The following is a 16350-nucleotide window of genomic DNA, read 5'->3' on the forward strand; positions in this document are numbered from 1 at the left end:
ATTTAGTACATATCATTTATCCTTAAAATTTCTAGAGGATTAATGCCAAATAATAATATTCCTTCAGCATGGTTTAGGAACACAATCTTTACCCCTGTTAAACACATCTGTTATTATAGCTGCATGTCTCATTAATGCACAGTCTACCATATTATTCCTGTGAGGAAATGAGATGTAGAATGCCCAAGAACTGTGTTTATTTTTAAGATAATGTTTAATTGCCTCTAATTTCATATTCTCTGTGTGTAAGCTTGTATCAAATTTCCAATCTATTCATAATCCAAGAAGAATGGTGATGACTGTGGTGCTTTTTCTGTTTTAGAAAGCAGGTTCAAAGCTCTCCTTGGCCACATTTCTTATGGGACTTGGGGATTTAGAACCTAAGGAGAATTTAAGCCAAAACTTTCACTGGAAAAATCTGTCACTCATTAGCATAGGGGAAGTTTGGGTGAAATAGGGAATTAGACTTTTTCTGTGTAAACCAGCTTCAAATACCATGATTAGAACATTAAAGTATTTGCTGGATAGAATGTCATCATCTTTTAGGGCTTTCCAAGAAAGTATTCTCTAGAAAGCAAAACCAGATTATATTAGCAGCTGTTGCAGGCATGTAATTTTTGCTTTGTCCTGTTTTATACTTTATTTCCTGGCTTAGGCTGCTGAAAAGTGTCCCACTATTGCAGAATTTTTTGGTCTGTGTTATACTTTCTATGTCATTGCTCTTCTAAATTTGTAAATCCTTAAGTCTTGTGATGAGGGTGGGTGGTCTGAACTAAAATAATAGCCATTGCTCCAGGCAAAAAAAAAAACTACTGTGTTGTGGAGAACCTTTCCTCATGTCAAGAACAGAACCTTTGCACTGGAAAAGCAGATTTCATATTTCTTTAAAGCTGTCTTGATTCTTCCTTAAGAAGCTGGATCCCTGAATTGTTCAGATCTCCTCAGTTGTACGTATAAAGACCTAGAAGATGCAAAGTCAAATGTGCCCAGCTTCTGTTCTGACATGGTCTTCTGTAAAATACTGCTTTGTGTAATCTGATCTGGCATCTCATCTGCCAAAATCAAAATCTAAATTTGTCAGATCAAAATCTAAATTCCAAAAAAAATTAAAGGTTCTGCCCTTCTGAAGTCTCGATATAGTTCTTAACTGAAATTAGACTTTCTAGGAGGAGCTACATGTCAGTTTAATGAAAGCCAATCTCCTGCTGCAAGTTGGTATTGTGGTTATTGCATCAATTGTGTGTATATATATATGTGTATATATATATGTATATATATATATGCACATACAGGGAGAGAGAGAGATATCTCCAAGTTGCCTTGGATATTGCATCAATTTTCTGTGCCCACGGGAAAAGTGTGCTAACTGTACCAACTGCACAGAAAGCTCCACAGATGCTTCACAAAGCCTTCTATTATGTCAGAAAGCACTTTCCCATCACTTCTAACTGCAGATCTACAGTGGAGGCCTAGCGATGTAATCTAAATGTGCTGAAGAAGAAAGCAGGGGCATATGCCTGCTTCCTACATAGGTATTTACCAAGTTTCACATCTGTATAGTCCTGCAAGCTGAGCTACACACAACACAACAGAAAAATGTACCTGAAAGTCCAATAATCATTCAATTCAAGAACCCTGGAACTCCTGCCAGTTCCCCAGCCAGTGTGAGGTGATCAGTGTTGGGCTGAGGGTGTCAGTGGGAGGTAGAGAGCTGGTGAAATGCTGGGAAGTACTCATGGATCTCTGTCAGTTTCTAAGAAGGACCAAATCCAGACACTGAGAAGCAAAACAAGTCTCAACTGAAGGATGGAAAGCAGTTTGACAAGGAGGCTAGCAGGAACCCTGAACTTGAATTCATTCTCTTGAAACTTCAGTGTGCTGAAGGTATCTATCTCATTTCACCTGTTTACCCACAACAGTACGAAGTGTGTACAGGACAGCACCATCTGGGTTTGCTGCCAAATAGGTGTAAATAACTGTATGTTATATTAACATGACAGAAAAGGGAAGAAAATTACAAAATCCAAAGGCTGTCATAAACAAGTCAAAACCTTGTTTAAGGATGGGGTTTTTTTGGTCCTTTTCCCTTTTTGCATTTTTTGGTGTTAACAAGGAAGGTAGTTAAGAAGGTTAGAGCCTGGAGGATGTTACCTAATTTGTGTAGGAAATTCTCAAACAAAAAGAACAGATTAAGGCCAAGTTTCAGAAAAGCATGGAAGATACTGGCTCGATTTTTTTTTTTCCTTCTTGCTAAAATTAGTGAGAGAAGAGACAGTTAGGGCGTCTGCTTTTTTGAGGATGTCATTCATGACCAGAATCAGAAGCAGCTGAGATGTCTAATGTAAATAAGGTGTCATGAGACCAAATAAAGTTTGAATGATTCAAGAAGAAGCTAAAAGACACAGTGGACTTCATTCCAGGGAGAGAAAGAAACTGTTGTACATTTAATAAATTAGTGACCCAGCTGGTCTGCTTGCATCTATTTGCTTTTCCCTATGAATACAAATTATGGCAATACATCTGTTTCCTATAACAGTTTCATTTTATGTGTTTTTAAAGAGGTTTCCTGGCTCCAAATATGAGACTGGATCAATCACTAACTGCTTCTCTCTAATTAGCGTTTTACATGTGCTAGAAAATCAAGGAAGTACCTAATGCTTTCTGTTTACTTTTGAATATTGTAAGTTATTTTCTCCCCTATAGCAGTTACAAATGGACTGATTGTCTCCAAGTATAAATTAACATTGCTCCAGTAAAATCACAGATTCAGATTTATACCAGGGTATTCCCAGAGAGAAATTAATTTCCGAGAATATTTACAGCAGAGATAATGTTCTTTTTCATGGGTACCTTGTAGTATGACCCTACACATTGTTCAAGCTGTTTATCTTCCTAATTTCCTAAGATATTTCTAGCTTGTGCTCAGAGAAACTAGGACTTCAGGTTTTTGAGTGACTAACTTCTAGCCTGTGCTGTTTCCTTTGCTTCTTGAGATAATCTCATATTTAGGAACCTTTCTTCTGTTAGAACCTCCTGTCAGGGTGAAACACGAGCCATGGCAGGGATGGAGACCAGACGTCAGTGGAGCAGAACTGAAGGCCCTGCGCTGAGATGAAATGAGCCATCCTGAGACAGTGGATGGGGTGGGATCTGACTTAAGAATCCTGACAACCTCTGGCAGAATTTTGTGGGTAATCCTTTTGATCTGGAGATGAAGTAATTATCTTCAGTGACTCATAGATAGTCACAAAAGCCATCTGAACACACAATTAGATTTTGGTTCAGTACAAATGAAAGAGCCTTGGGCTATTTGCTGTTTGCTATGTAGGATGGAACCATCAGTCAAAAGAAAGTCTTTTGAGCCTTTTGCTCACTTAACAAATTACCATTGCTATTCCAGAGCACTTAACTGCCCTGCTAAAAATGCTGCAGTTTTAACAGACAATCTGCTAGATGATAATACTACTGAAGAAGAAAGTTGCATCCACATATTGGAAAGGTAAAATTCACACCAAGTTAGATACCATATGTCAGCATTTAGCCAAGTAGATTTTTTAGCAGTCCCTTGTGGCATCATTTCAGCTCTAAGTGCTTTGAGGTCACAGTCCGCAGATGTTCCCCAGATATTGTCACATTACGCTATAAAGATGGTCTCATGCACTTGTGAAAGGCCAGTGGGCCTCGGCCTTTCCTGGTTTTTTACCAGACTTCTCCATATATACTCTCAGCTTGGTTGCACCTAATGAAAGTAAGGCCCAGACCCAACCCAGAGCCACAGCCAGCCATAGTGGGAACTGCTCACCGTCATTTGGTCCTCAGGAGCTATCTGTTGGAATGTCAGCTGGAGTCAGCTGGATCAGTGGGAACGTGTGGGAGGAGACACCCAGGAATGGGCCCATCATTTGCAATGGGAAGAAGCAAGCACATATCCTGAGGGTCTAGACCCAATAAGAGCCATGGCAAATCCTTCAAGATTCACTGTCAGGAAAGTCACCTTTCTTGAGCTTGGAAGAGATGGTCCTTGAAAATAAAACTTCTCTCCTGGATCCCTCTTCTGCCCTAAATTGCAACCCCTAGGTTTCTTCTGAGCATATTCTTGACAGGTTAGAGTGTACTTTTCTGGATTTTAGGGTTGTGATCTTGCTTTTGCCTGTCTCCCTCCTCTCAAGATCCAGGATTTAACCATCTCGTGCACTACAACCAAGGTTGTCCCCATATCTTCAAATCCCCAACAGGCTGTGATCCAAATGGACTAAAAATGCATTCTATAGCATAGGATAAGCTCTAGGTTACTTATTAGCTGCATACAGATACACTGCACACTTAAAAAGAAAAATGTATGTTAAGAATAACATTATGAAACATGCTCACTGCCACTATGTTTAGACAACTGGAAGGAAAAAGCATTTCCGTAACTGAAAACATTTATACCAGGATCCTTAGAAACCTGTCTAAAATCAGTATCAGAATAAAAGAAATAATTTAAAACACTTGGAGTCCCAACAACCTATCCCTAACATCTATTTTATAATGTAATAACTGGATGGTTTGTTTCCTAATATTTATTCTCTTTGCAGAAAACAGAGTGTCACCCAGTACTTTAAACTTCTGAGTGATACTGTAGCTTGTTGTCATTGTCTCTCAGGGCTTCCACCTATTCCTCTTTGCTGAAGCACTATGCTGCAGTACAGAAGAATTTCTGGGGATATAGTCACTGTGTCTCCACTGTTTCTCCTTAATTTCTACTACATTTCATCTGGTGGAAAAATTGTGGGAATATACTTAATCATGATATTTCTATTTCCTCTCCTGGCAGATGCACATATCTGCAGTTCATGGTTCATGTACTTATGGTTAATCATCAAATATTTTCTAAATTTGGAAAAGCTTTACATCACCTCCTACGTCGTCCAAACTGCTCTCACTAGAAAAATGCAGTTGGAGAGAGCAAATTAACAAACAACTGTAAAGGTTGACCATCTGCCTCCACAGGGTTGCATTTGCCATATGAAATTATTTGACTGTAAGGCTCAAAAATACTAAATTTCAGCTGGGGTTCTATAGTGTGTTCTATATACTGTGGCAGAGCTGTGGAGGTTGCAGCCACAATAAAGGAGTGCATACTAAGGAATACCATTTCTTACACTGACAGACAAAGGAAAAGAGGAAGATTTCTCTGATTACAGCATTTACCTGAACTTCTAGGCTCTCTTGGCTCTAGCACAGACTTAGGTGAAAATATTTGCAGGTAAAATGTTTGGAGGGCAATGCTTAGCCTCAGAGCATTAGCTGGGGTATCTAAGGAGTGTTATATGGAACTGCAGTGCTTTACTAGACTATACACCACATGGAATTATAAATACCTATGTTTAACAGACTGTATAAGATTTTAATGATAAACACCTTAAACTAATATTTTTTTCTAAACTCCCATGAAAAACTGTATCATTTAAAGGAAAAAAAAGCTAGGCTTTGCTCTCAGTTTCAACAGTAATCAACCATAAGGCAATATGATTATGTAACTTGGGACAGAGGGCAAAATATGATAGTGATGGCTGCAGTAAATCTAATTGTCAAGAATCACAAGCAAGGCATTTAACTTATTTGTTTGATTATTATTGTTTCATATTTTGGAACTGTGGTGGGGAACTAGGACTGTCCCATCCTGTGTCTAGAGGGCAGTTAGAATAACCTGGCTGTCATCACAGTTCAAGAAACAATACAACACATGGCCAGCAACAGAGAGCTCAAATTTGTGCAGTATCAGTTAAGTGTGAACAGGTGTAATCAGACCGCCATGAAATGGCTCTCTGGTTAAGTTGTTCTAAGTGTGGCATGGGACATTCTACCCTAATGGTATTTGTAACCTTAAACTATCCTGGAGCCACTATTCCTAAAACAAGCCAGCAAGAGAAAGAGACATCCTTAATTACTGCTGCATCGTGAAAATACTTCTTGTCAGTATCGTGGATTGCTCCCTGATGTGGGAGTAACCAGAAGGTATTTTTCTTTCCTACAGTTATTGAATGAAAAGAGGAAAACTCGAAGTAGTTTGCATGTGGGGTGGCATCCTGTCAGCAAATCTTTTCATCAGGATGAGAGACAGTCATATAGAAAGGGGATTACTTTGCACTTCATGCAACGAAGAATTGGATCTGATATAGCTGTTCCATAATCTGTAGGAGGCTGTGGCATTGCTAATGAAGTCTCAGTATCCTTAAGCAACTTAAAACTCCGTAGGCTGTTCCACTTACTTTAGAAATTTGTTCAGACTCTGTTGGCATTGAGCAACAGAGACAGTGCACATGGAAGTTAAGAGCCCTCAGTGGAACAGCATCACAACAAAGCTAAAGCATGCCAAGCTCTGCTCTGCCACATATGTTTGGTTTCTTCTACTGAAAACTGAGCATAGGAATGGAAAATTAATGTAATCTCTGATTTCAAGCAGGATGTTGCCTGGGCACACCCCATAGACAGGAGCCCAAGAGAACATTAGTTTATGCACAGTCCTAAAGCTTTCCCCTGCTGGAATTTGCCCCTTTTGCTATGCACCTTGTGAAGTGTTTCAGGTGAAAGTGTGCCCACTGTGCCTTGCTTTCTGTGAAACTACACTTTTCCATTTGTAGGGGTCCTCTTGTAGTTTTAAAAATGGAATAGTGATTTAAAAATGTCCCCTCTTCACTGTTAACTTGTATTTACAAGGTGCCTTCTGAAATCTTCCTTACTACAATATATTACAGCCATTTAGCCCTTGGCATGTTGGAAGATGCATCATGCCAGTGGGCAGATCTGAGAAAAGATCATGAATTAGTGTCTGACCCACTGGATAATGCAGCTTTTTCTAGTATAGAATAAAATCCAACCTATAACATTATATTCATTTTAAGACATAAGTATGCACACTCATACAAATAAACTGACATTGCTAATGATTTAGCTTTTATATTTTCATTCCCAAATAACAGAATCCTGTGTAGATTCTCTCATGTCTAAAAAGGTCTCCTTTCATAATACACCCTTTTCTGCATTGGGAGAGTATAGGCATATTGGAGGGGTCTCCCTCTGTTGTCCAGCTGCTTATTTTCACTCTGATTGAAACAAGCCAATGTTTCCAAAATTACTCCAGGATCTCATACATATATGAATCCATACTGAGATTTCAAAACTGCATTTCTTTAGAAAGTCAGGCTAATTGTGTACTCTGTTGTAACCCACACAAAAGTCTAGGAAGTCAGGCAAATAAAAAATTGATGCTGAACTTGACTTACTGTTTTAATATTCAGATGTGTTCTAAGTGCAAATAAATTTAAATACTACAGAGTCCAATTTTGGACTGTTTGTTCATTGTTTCTTTAGACATCTTTTAATCTGCTGTGGACAATTCTGTCTCTTCCTTTTTAGGAAATGTCTCAAAGAGGTAATTTAAACTATCTCATAAAAAGTTCATCACTGTCAGGGAGAGATATGTGCAATTGGGCTTGTGCGTGGCTATTTTTTGGATTCTGTGAACTATTTCCTTTTAGGGGTAAATCTGTTGGGATGGCAAACTTCCACTAGTCCTCATTCAAGGGAGGTGAACATATACACCTACTGGCATTCTATACCTGCTTGTTCCATTCTGTTTTCTACCAGCATTAAATTTATATTACAATTATTAATGGATAGGTCCCAGCTTTTCAGGTCAGCCAGCTTTGTTCATTTTTGTATGCAAAACATGAAGGGGTCAAAGTAGGGAAGAGGCCCAATCTGAAATATTGAACTTAAGCATTTTCTTTCTCAAACTCACCCAGTAATCTATTCAGTCACATCTCCTGATTAAATCTACATTTATTTTGAATGTGTTTTCCTGTCCAGTTAGGTTCTCCTAGTTACAAATGTGTGCATGGTGTAGGAGAGTTAAAAAAGATAAGAAGCTTTTTTTGCATTTAGAAAGCTGTGTTACTGGGAAATATCCTTAGACATTCTAACTGAATAAACCAAGAGTTCAAAACTTAAGCTGCCAAAGAACACTTTGAAAAGCAAAATATGACATAGTTTTGCTGGATTTCCTTCTCTCCACAATGTAAGCTGTTGTTTTAAATAGCATTTCACATACTTTCTATAAAACTCAGTGATGTCCAGACTTGATAAAGATAAGGAAAAAAAAGAATTAAATATATCAAATCCATCCATAAAGCTGCAACAATTTACATTTGGGGGAGATTCTCACAATACCAGTTAGGCTTGAGGAAATTAGGATTTCTCTACTGTATGTAAAAGTGTTTGGCAAACTGAAAACTGTAAACATGGCCTGAGAATAAGCTGAGTCCATGGTGCTCTGTGAATTTTCTTTTAACTATCTGTCAACTCATTTTTACAGTGAAATCACATTTACCTCCTGTGGAATGAAGGAATAATTAATGTTTCAATATATATTATTTATATGTCTAAGGAGCTGTCAGAATGCAATCAGAAACAGAGCTCTCTGTAGGAAGCTTTATGAGTTTATAGTGCTCCAGTGATTCTGGGTTTGCCCCCTTCCTCTCTCCTCCAGTTCCTTGTATCAAGATCACAGTAAAGGACTAAGCATGTATTGGCCACCACTCTTTGAGCAGTCTAGAGCACAAGGAATGGTTGCAGAAATGAATGCTGAGTTGAGAAATTTTCACAGAATTCCACAGTTATATTTCCAGTAATACATAGGTGACCTTTGAAGTTTCCCACTTGGCCCAGTTTGGACCATGGATCTGAAATTTAACTGTGACACGATCCTACTCTGGAGTAACATCATTCAGTGTACCTCAGAAAGAATCAGGTATCTCTTGAATGCTCCCCTTGTTTTCTCTGGTAACTTATTCCTCATGTTTATCTTGGGGAAATTTCAAGATGATCTCATAAGTCTTCTTAATCTCATCCATTTATAGGATTGTTTTCCCCTTCTCTTCTATGCACTGCTTGGTCCAACTGGCCCAAATCCTTCCTACAGTAAGTGGTTTATACCAGAGATCATTTTTTAATTGTGTTTTATAAATAAATAGTTTAGATCTTTGGGTAAGATTACCCGTTAGCTGAATACACTAAAAGAGAATAGCTGATATTTTTACAGTTTGCCTACAATAACTTACTGTACCAGATGAACAGTTTTTTTCTTTCTGATCAGACAAAATATATCAAGGAATTTAAAACCAGCAAATCTAAACCTGACCATAAAGACATGTGACTCTAATGCTTTGCTTCTGTTTGTTTAAGATTTGTGAAGAGCCAGTAATTTTAACAAAAGTGACATATCCAAGCAAGTCCTCACTATGTTGCATGGAAATGTGGCAGCCAAGCAGACACCTCTGGATCAGCAACAGGACAGGACAAAGACACTATCTTTAAAGACTGTTTTTATCTGTTCTAACTAGAGGGTTGGAAGGAATTTCATCAACAGCATGAGAATAATGAGAATAACAGCATGAGAGAAGCCTAAGATAGAGTCTCTGGATGTAGATCAGAATGAGTATTTTAGGGACAGCCGTGAGCCTGCTAGTATATCAAGGCAAAGTCTTTTTGCCAAGTAATTTATTAATACAGCTGTGCAAAACACTGTAGCTTTGTGATTATTTTTCTACGTTCCTAAGATGTCTAAGAACACATACCCTAGGAGAAACTGCTGGTGGTTTCTCCTAGTGAAACTGATGTTGACAAATCCTTCATACAAGATAGGTACCTGCCTATGTTTCTCAAAATTTTTTTTAAAATGAACACTCTACATTAGTTATGAAAACCCCAACTACACTTTCCCCCCCCACTCTCTATCTTTCCTCAGTTGCAGAAATAAAAAAAATATCATTAAAATCACAATCTGTCTGTCTGTTTACAACACTTAATGTAGGAAATCAAGCAAATGAGTTTTGTATTGTTATTAATGCAATGAGAGCTGAAGCTTTTCCTTAGTCCTACAAGTAACGAATTCCAAATGCAGTAAAGCCAAGTCCATTTTTCTCTTGCTCACTAGGGAGCCAGATTAATTTCATTGTTCTTGTGGAATCAATCTGCTGTGTGAAGGTTTCTGCTCACTGCTGGAGAGGCAGTGGCTGGAGTTACTTCAGTATGTTTGTTTGTAGACTAGGTCTTAAAAAGATAAAACTGCAATAAAGTAAGGTCCCATGTTAGAGACCCCTTTATAGCAAGGTCAAACCCCATCTTAAACCCTTTGTTTCCACTGCTGCTGTCATAGCTCCAGCATTTCACTCTTGTAGAAGCTTTCTGGTTTTTCCATTCTAAAATCATTAAGGGTCAGTTTGTACCCTTATGCCAGTGCTGTCTTTTACCCTAAATAGCTTTTTCTCCTAGTGTTTACCCCTCTTCACCAGTGTATTTGTCATCAGTTTTCATTTTCTCCCTTGATCTTAGTTTTGCTAGACTAAACAAGCTGCTCTATTTCAATCTCTTAAAAGGCCTTTTATTCCCTAAGAATCCTCCCAGCTCTTTTCTGAAAACATTCTGATTTAAGTTCATCCTTCCTGTATACAGATGACTATGCAATTTCCTAAAAGAGATTTCACCAGTGTTTGAGCTTCCCAATTTGTGCTGGTAGAGCCTGCTGGAGCCTTGGACTTTGATTTCCTACATCCTGCATGAAGTGAGAAACCTCTACAGACTGAAAAGTGGTGAAGTGTGGTGCTACTCCTGACTTTTGTTGCAAAATAGAAAGTATGTCATGTAGCAAACCAGCTAGGGGCTACAAAAACAGATGTGTTTTTTTTCTGCCTAACAGTTCCTGAGCTCCTGAACTTGCAGATTTCTGTGATCAGACCTACTTCTGAAAGGGAAGCCAAGTCTCAGGCCTATGGAGACATTATTTTGAAACCTACCAGTACAGAAATGCTTGAAAGAACCTAAATGTTGTTGGGCATTTGTGTGAATTAGATGTGTCTCTACAGCATCTCCCTCTCCTTGCTACAAGGCCATGTTTGTGACTCCCTCATTTCCAGCTGGCTGTTCCCAAAGCAGTGGTTGATTTTACTTTGACAGAAAGCTGGAGGTCTGTGCATTTGAAAGGAAGACCCTGTAGACCTGGCTACTATCCACCAGCTATTAGTACAGTATTGTGCTGCACACCCTCCTGCAGCATGACCAGCCTGCAGCAGCAAAACAGCTGCTTCTCTGCTTCTCCTGTTGCAGAAGCTGTTGTCTCCTGTAAATCCTCATGACGTACAAGGATTAACCTGAGCTACGTTCCACCTGCACATCTGTGGGAGCAAGAAATCTCAGAGAGCTTTTATGCAGTTTCCATCTCATCCTTTATTGATGAGGTATTGTGAGGTCCCACAGATCTGGAAAGGCTGGAATCTGATATAGATGAGCCACCACTAAAGGATCCTCCTCAGGACTGGGGGAAATGGAAACACATCAGAGACAAAGCCACAGTGGCTGTGGACATATTGTGTGGATGATTCTCATTTTCTGAGAGATCCTCATTTCCTGACAGAATTTCTCATTTTTTATGCCATTGTGAAGGGGGAAAAAGCCTATCTTGAGTGTATCCTTTTGTTTTTTTCTGGGGCCCAGATGATCTCAATGTTAACCATGAAGTGTAATATCACAGCTTCTATTTGTAATACTCTTTCGTAAAGCAAAAAATCCTGCACATGTCTTATTATAATGGATTTTAATAGCTATAATGCAAATATTATCACAGAGAAGGTGAATTATAGCAATATGTGACAACTGAGCAGATCTTCAGCTGCTGAGAACTGCCGTGGCTTAGCTGCAATACTATTTTGTTAGCAAAGAATGGTCCCCACACATTTAGGATATATGAATAGTGAAGGTGTTAGGAAGTTTAAATGTGTGTGAAGCAACTTCATGACTCATTTTGGTTGAGCACTGAGAAGCCCCAGCTTTGTGTATTGCAGAAATTCTCCAGAGAAACTGTCAGAGAAATTGAACATCATACCCAGGGTGTAAAACACATCAGCTTTGAAAGAATTGAAGCCCCTGTTGTATATTACTGATTAGAAGCTCAGTCCCACAAGCAAAGAAGTAAAGCAGAAAAATTACTGGAAACTCCTATTTAAAACATGATATCTTCCAAAATAATTTCTACAGGCAGTAAGATTTAATGCACTGTGAACAAAGCAGTGTTTTCTCTATAAACCTTCAAAAAGGAAAAAAAGGTTCAGCACAAAAAGTCTGCAGTTAAATCTCTGATGATTTAGGCATTTTCTTTTTTAAGTGTTAATAATTTATCAAGAGCTAAAAGTGTTTTCAGAAGAATAACTGCATGCTCACTCATTTTGAAGCAACTTTGGGTTTTTCCTTTTGTTTTCAATTTGTTCTAGTTGCATTCCTTCTGAGTGGGAAAAATAAACCAAGTATTTCTAAGATATAAATAGTTGAGGATGAGATGAGTAATTACGTGAGAAGAAACCAGAGTTGGTTAGTCAGAGATCTAAGTGACATTACAATGAAATCCATTCTTTCCTACTAGCTCAGCATCGAGGAGGTGATGATTTTATGAAACAATGCTCCATAAAAATACAATGCATCGCAGAACATTATTATATCTCCCCCCAAAATAAAAAGTGACAACAACAACAACAAAATTACCTTTTATTTTACAAAAGACCTGCAAATTCTGGCACATTAGGCCATTTCAAGAGTTTTTCCAGGTGTTCTTTCTTCAGTTTTTGACCTCAGGAAAACAGCCATGCTAAATAAGCCTTAATTTTCTCCATCTGTCACAAGCCCTCACTCACCTGCTTTCTTTGGAAACTACTCCTTCCCAGTAATAGGAAGAGTAGCTGGTACTGACACATTTTTCAGAGTTTGACACCCTTCTTAGCACATCTTTAATATTTAGGTTTTCCTCCCTCCAAGCATAAAAGTATAAAGCAAAAGAACATCAAGGAACCAAACAGTTTATGTCACCTGTGTAATCAAAGGTAATAATACTTATATTCTCCTAGTATAATCAGTAAATAGCTGTAAATACATGTAAAATGTAAATGTAAATACATTAAAATGCATTAATAAATGTAAAATGTATATGTATATATATTTGTATAATTGAATTAATTGGTTATTTAGATAAGTTTTGTTAATCTCTGTTAAAAGAATTACAAATAGACAATTGTTGAAATGAAACACATGGGGTCTACGTGGTCTTGACATATTCCATTTTTACTTTTACTTCCCTGTAGACTGAGAATCAATGTGTCTATTACGGTGAAATAAATGAGCTTAAATGAACTGAAAATAAATTATTAAGGCTCCTTAATCCTCCTTTGCCATCTGCCTGCTTCACATGCTTACATTTTCTTCCAATGGGAAAGATCTTTGTTATTCAAGTGTATATTGTAAACCACTTTATATTTCTGGTGGAGATATATTTTAAAGGTTAAAACCAAAAAGTGCATCCAAATTTAAAGGACCAACGCCAAATGAAGGAAATAACACACCATTGTTACTGGGTAAGGGAGTTTCACTTCATCTGGTAGGAGAATGAAACTCATTGATAAAACCTGCAATGCCCTTCCTTGGTATTTTACAACTCTTTTGTCAAGTTAGGTTCGGGGAACAGGGGAAGGGCTGATGGTTTATTATTCCTAGATGAGCCATAGATTGCTAGGGGAGCCTTATCTATGCTAGTTTTACTGCTACAAGCTTTGACAGAATTTCCTTAGTGCAGATGAACATGCTTATTCAAGTAGAACTTATTTGAGAAGCAGTGTTAGGTATCTCAGCATTTACATACGGGTTGGGTGTCCACCCAACAGCCTTTCCTGCATCAAACTATTTTGGTGAAACAGTCCACTTCTAATCAGAACAGTAAGAATAGTAAAAGGTTTTAAAGTATATCAGATTTGAATGACCTTTTAATTCTCAATAGTGCTGCAGTGGAAAGTCCTCTGTTTTCCTTTTTAGGAAATGTTCATCTAGATTAATTTATCTCATAGAAAGATCATCACAGGGAAAAAATAGATTGCACAATAGAGGTCCTGCAACCTCAGTCGCACAACTGATGTGAATGTCAAATCTATTGATACAAATGTCAACATGAAACAATAAAATCAAGACTGAGAATGCTGGAAGGTTAAATGTAAAAATAGAAATTTTAAGCTCTAAACCAACTTCTGCTTAAAAGCGCTGTTGAAACTATTCAGTAAGACAGGAGCCCTATCTGGGTGAAACAAGCTCATGTTCATTTACACTACCTCTAAGTAAAAGCATACTACTGCTAGAGAGTATACAGATAGAACTAAGTTTGGAATGATTACTGGCTGAACTTGTAAAGGAAGGACTGTGCCTATCTAGAGAGCTGGTCCCTGAGAAAGTTTGTGCTTACCTTGGATTTCTGCTGGTAGTAAGGTATCATCTTGCCATTCACAGCAACACTTTCCTTCTGAAATGAAATTGACTGCAAAGGAAAGAAGACAAATAGTAAAGTTACTAACTTTTGTCAGTAGGAACAAGTACAGCAGTTTAAAAAGACCCTTGTAAGTGGCTTTCTGTCCTCTATCCCAATAAAGACTTCGCAGTTTGTGCTTCTTTTTTTCTTAGTAGCAGAAATATTGCATATATGTCAACCAGTCCATCCCACAGCCTCATTGAAGCAAAACTGGTCTCCATAGCAACAACCTTTGGAACACAAAAAGGAAATTTCTCCATCTGTCTGACCTGGAGGCTCGAACCCTCCCTCTGGGGACCAGCTGCCCTCTTTTGTCTCTAGCTTCATTTGTAAAACATTTTAGCCTTGATCTGTGTTTATATTGACAAAAAGAATATGTGTAAAATGAATGAGGGAAGCTCAGCTGCATAAACCTGCTGGCTGCCTCTGCAAGAGCCAGATGCAACAAGGCTGAAAGCAGAAATCTTCATCATTTTCCTTTGATGTATAGAGACAAGTAAACTGGCATCATTGCTTGTCTTCAGGAGTTGTCATAAACAAGATGAAGTGGGTACTTCCACATGGACAGACAGAAAAGGCCACTTACATTCTCTCTTCTGCGAAGACCCACAGTTTTATTTGAGTTGACTTCAAGACCAGTCCTGAAAATATTAATTATTGATACTAGGTGACATTTGTAAAACATTGCAAGATCAGGGTACCAATCATATCTGCCTGTTACATCACACCAGCCTACTGCAACATGAGAAACTAGGTCAATATGCCAGTTCTGGTAGTGGCTTTTATGTGAAAAAATTTACTAGGTCATTGAATTTCCACTTTTTTTTTTTCCAGAATGTTTTTACCCTTTTTTTTTTTTTTTTTTTTTTTGCAGCTGCAGTGTAAAAAGAGCCTGAGAAAGCAAGAGTAAATCAAAATAGTCACACTGTCATGCTCGGGAAAGCCTTTTAAGGAGCAGGACTGAATCTCACCTGTATCTATTTGGTTAGCTTCCAGATGGCAAAAAAAAAGAAGTAGCACTAAAAGCAACTGATGATGCTGCTCATAGAAAAGCTCCAGTCCAAGGAATGCTGACAGGGTTACAGTCCTGGCTGAGTGACCAAACAGGCTGAAGGTACCTCCAAACAAGGTGTCAGTAGAAGTTTAGAAGATGGGTCCTTGCTGATGCCTTTTGCTAGGATTTCCCTCAATGTTGGAGTGTCTGCTGCTGCTAACTGGGTACTTCAGAAAAGGAATGGCACAATATGCAATCTCCAGTTTTGGTGATGCATTGCACTGGCTGGTTTACATGGCAAGGAGGAAGCCTGGTCCAATGCCAGGCTTGATGGAAAGCTCTTGTGCATATACATGTTTATACTCTGGTTTGCTTTCTGCCCCACCAAGTGACTGAGGGAGCCAATGCCTAGGATCAAGTTTGTTTCTCTTGGTGGGAGCACAGCAGTGACATTCAATGTGCTTCTTGTCTCAGTATGCTATTGCTTCACAGCCTGAGAAGACCAACAGAGCAGTCTGCTTTATGGACCTGCTTTCACCCCATTTCTGCTGCACTGTTATTCATGAGGTGGGAACACAAGGCAGCTTATGCAAATCTTCCACTGTGTAAATCACTCTGGCCCTAAAAGTGCATGCTAAAATGTACCTTGTAAGTTAGAACATCTAAACCTGATATTGAGGCGGAATCACTGCTCTGCACTAAAATGGTTTTGTTAAGAATGCAAACAAGCCAATATTGACTTGAGTCATTTTCATCTGTTACTTTATTTGAATAAAAAGAAAACGTGTTAATAGTGCTAACAAACATCAGAGCTAAGCAATTTCATAGGGTGATTATACAGCAGAGTTCTGGAAACCTTCTGTCTACTGCAGCTCCTAGATACTAACACAAGCAGCAGACTAAACATTTGTACCCTGTTTGTACTGCCAGCTGACAAATGAAGGTAATTAATGGGCAGCTATAAGGTGGAAGAGTCTGG

Source organism: Passer domesticus, chromosome 3, assembly GCF_036417665.1.
Source record: "Passer domesticus isolate bPasDom1 chromosome 3, bPasDom1.hap1, whole genome shotgun sequence".
In the NCBI taxonomy this organism is placed as follows: Eukaryota; Metazoa; Chordata; class Aves; order Passeriformes; family Passeridae; genus Passer; species Passer domesticus.